Source organism: Macrobrachium rosenbergii, chromosome 53, assembly GCF_040412425.1.
Source record: "Macrobrachium rosenbergii isolate ZJJX-2024 chromosome 53, ASM4041242v1, whole genome shotgun sequence".
NCBI lineage: Eukaryota > Metazoa > Arthropoda > Malacostraca > Decapoda > Palaemonidae > Macrobrachium > Macrobrachium rosenbergii.
Genome location: NC_089793.1, coordinates 52,155,606 through 52,159,467, shown reverse-complemented (window position 1 = coordinate 52,159,467; position 3,862 = coordinate 52,155,606).

Below are 3,862 nucleotides of genomic sequence, written 5' to 3'. Positions count from 1 at the left end.
GAATTTTCATATGTGTAAGGAGTTTACTTCAGGGAAAATACTTTCCCACAATCCTTGCACGTGAATGGTTCTTCTCTGGTAGGATTTATATGACTTGCCAGACTACATCTCTTGTAAAATGCTTTCTCATGGTCAGTGGATCTGAAAGGCTCCTCTCCATTGTGACTATCCCTTCTTTTGCAAGTTAGTGGATCTTTTTCATTCACTACTGTATTCATTTCGTATGAGTATTCATCTTCATTAGACTCACAGAATACCTCTGGTTCTTGTTGCCGTTTTCTCGATTTATGGAAGGGTGTGATAATACATCTTCAGTTGTATTTTTCAAAGGAAATTCTAAAGAATGTTCTGGATTCATTCAAAACACTTTTTTCCCAATACAGGCCGTCCCCGGTTTACGACGTTCCGAGGTTACGACGCTTTTCAAATATATTCATCAAAAATTATTTCCCGGTTTACGACGCATGTTCCAGGGTTACAACGCGTCATACGCCGATCCGACGTAGGAAATATGGCTCCAAAACGGCAGAATAATAACAATTTTGAGGTTTCTTTGATGAAAAACTCAATAAAAATGCAGTTTACATCGTTTTCAATACACCCAAAGCATTAAAAGTAAGGTTTTCTTAGGATTTTTGACGATTTTCAACGATTTTTCGGTTTACGACGCGGCGTAAAAACGGAACCCCCGTCGTAAACCGGGGACTGCCTGTATGCTACAGTTGGTGAACCTTATTCAATCAGTGGTGAATTCCTTTTATAGGAATATTCATCTTCATTAGACCCCACCACTGGATCCTGAGACAAAAAGTGACCATTACTGGTTTCACTAAAGGCAGCCATGTTTCAAAGGTCATTCTAAAGAATGTTTTGGATTCATTTTAGTTTTGTCCTTCGATGTTCACAATATCTTTTCCCCAATATGCGTAATCCAAGCTTTGCACTGCATATCCTTGGACCTTGTGCATGCTGCCTGCTTTGCAAAGAACCAGCATCCACTTTCAGCTCCAGCGCAACATTGTCACACTACCCTAGTATTAGATTTTTGTTTAATTATTTCATTTTGTCATGTTTTAGATTTATGAGCCTAATACCTTTATTTAAAAATTCATTTGAGCAAAATCTTTTAGTTTTATTTAAAAATCATTTTTTTTTAATTTTGCAGCGATCTTTCCACTAAAATGTCAATTGTATGAAAATTGCTTTAAAAGGAGACTTTATATATAGAATAATTTGTGGGGACAGAATTTTGATTTTTTTTTTTATTAATTAGACAAAAAACATAAACAAAAAGGAAAAAATATGTTTTAGATATATATTTTATACCTTTCCAATGATATCTTTCATCTAAAGTTAAAAATTTAAGTCAAACATGCAAAAAGTTTTAGTTTTATTAGTAAAAATCATTTTTTTTTAAATTTTAATTAGAGATTTCTCCACTAATATGACATCAATTGTATTGAAAATCATACCATAAAAACTACTTTATATATAGAATGATTCTGGGGACAGAATTTTGATTTTTTTTTTATGAATTTTTTATTTATCTAGACACTCAAAAAATCATAAACAAAAAGGAAAAAATTGGCTCTCAAGGAATGATGGGATTTTTATTCCTCTTTCCAATGATATCTTGTTCTTTCTTTGTCATAAAGTTGGACAATAAATAATCAGGGCTTTTTCCAAATAACTACAAACATGCAAATAAGCTTTTGAGTTATTTTCCTTCAAAGATTTGCTTTAAGTCTCCAAAATTATTTTCCGTCAAGTTTCTCTTAGAAAAACCAAAATAACATTATTATAACAAAGTACCAAAATTATTTTTTCACTGTTGATTTATTTTCCATCAAGTTGCTCCTGGTCCCCTAAAAAAATTATTTTCCCTCAAGTGTACTGATACACTTAGTCCAAAATTATTTTCCAGGAGTTGCTTTCCCAAGTATCATTTCCATCAAGCCAGGGTCTAGTTAGAATGTTTCCCCAAGCTTTGCAAGTCTTCTTCATTTCTCCGTCAAGTTCTCTTGTTCAAAATTTCTTTGTCATGAATTCTGAGTGATGTGTATTTTATCAGGGCTTTTTCCAAATATTTTCCCATCAAGTTGCTCTGCAAGTATCCAAAATTATTTTCCTTCAAGTTGCTCTGCAAGTATCCAAAATTATTTTCCTTCAAGTTGCTTTGCAAGTATCCAAAATTATTTTCCGTCAAGTTGCTTTGCAAGTATCCAAAATTATTTTCCGTCAAGTTGCTTTGCAAGTATCCAAAATTATTTTCCGTCAAGTTGCTTTGCAAGTATCCAAAATTATTTTCCGTCAAGTTGCTTTGCAAGTCTCCAAAATTATTTTCCCTCAAGTTGCTTTGCAAGTATCCAATCCAAAATTATTTTCCATCAAGTTGCTCTGCAAGTATCCAAAATTTTCTAAAATTGTCAACCTTGATGCAAATTTCACTCTAAACAGGCCACAAACCTTATGCCCTTTGCCATTATTCAGCTCACACACTGCATTGTAGGCACCAGAGATCACCGTCTCCAACAAATGTCTTGTATCTGAAACCAAGATTCAATGATCTCGTCCAAAGTCTCCTTGCTGCTCACGTTTTGCAATAGTTACACAAAACTTCACAATCGAGCACTTTCCCGGCGAACACGTCAAGTTACAAAGCCTACGCCTACGTGTGACTCAAGACCCTTTGAGAACTTATTTTCTATATAATAATTCCTCACGTAGTCATACGTATGTTTTTGCGTATCATTGTAACGAGTTTCCATTTTATTGTAGAGACAATCACTATGTCTGCCGTAAGATCCAGCTGTCATAAGCTTACAAAAGAAATCCTCCCATTTTATTTAGGCCTGCTCATCCTACACCTGTAATAAGTGAACTATGAACTTGCAAATATGTTTCACTAAACGCATGATAATCTGTTCCCTCCCCATGCCTCGTTGGGGGGACGTGGCTAATGTCCGTACAGACAACCATCACAACATACACTGCAAGTTGAATCCCACCTGTCTCTCTCTGCATGTGCACTGAACGACTTTCTACGTTTTCGTTTTCTACACGTCACTTCTTCCATGAGTGCTTCTAGTTGCCGTCTTGAAATGATGAATTTTTCATCGTAATCTGGTATATCACTATCATCCACTTCAATTACATGATCAGCAACTGGCAGTGAAACTGAGGCCTCACTTACATCCTGTGAAGTTGATGGCTGAGGGCTGTCACATTCTCCCTCTCCCTCAATAGCTGATGTTGACAGCGTGGCAAGAGACAACGAGGGAGCCGATGACAATAAAGCTTCTCGTTTTTCTTTCAGCACACTCCTGGCCTTCGCTAATTTTGCTAGCCTTACTTGCCTGGTGGCCTTCTTGATCTTAGGTAACTTCGGCATTGCTATAAAGTTCACGAGGAAGTTGTAAAAACACGACGTACACAAGTAAACAAACGCAAGTGTCACACCCCTTAGGCGTCTTAGGGGTACCTGATCTCCGATGTTGGTGTCTCTCGCCTTTCCTATCCCCTCACACTACCTTTCATCTCTGCCAGACGTATGAGAATTTAAAAACAAATCTGAAAAAAAAATCGCTGTATACATGCAAAGACGATTCTGTCAGACAACGCAGTTAGGATGACATCATCATTTAAAGACCGCTATATCTTCGTTATCTGTAAAAATAACTGGCTGAAACTTCTAGAAAGCATGTGCGACATGTTTCTGCATCGATAGAAATAATAACTCAATTTTTTATTTTTTCAAGTTGATATGTCATCTGCATAGCGGACGGTCTCCTTAAGCACTTCTTCATACAAACTGAATCACGTTAAAATACACTGACACCTATTTTTTTCAGGGCATGCACAA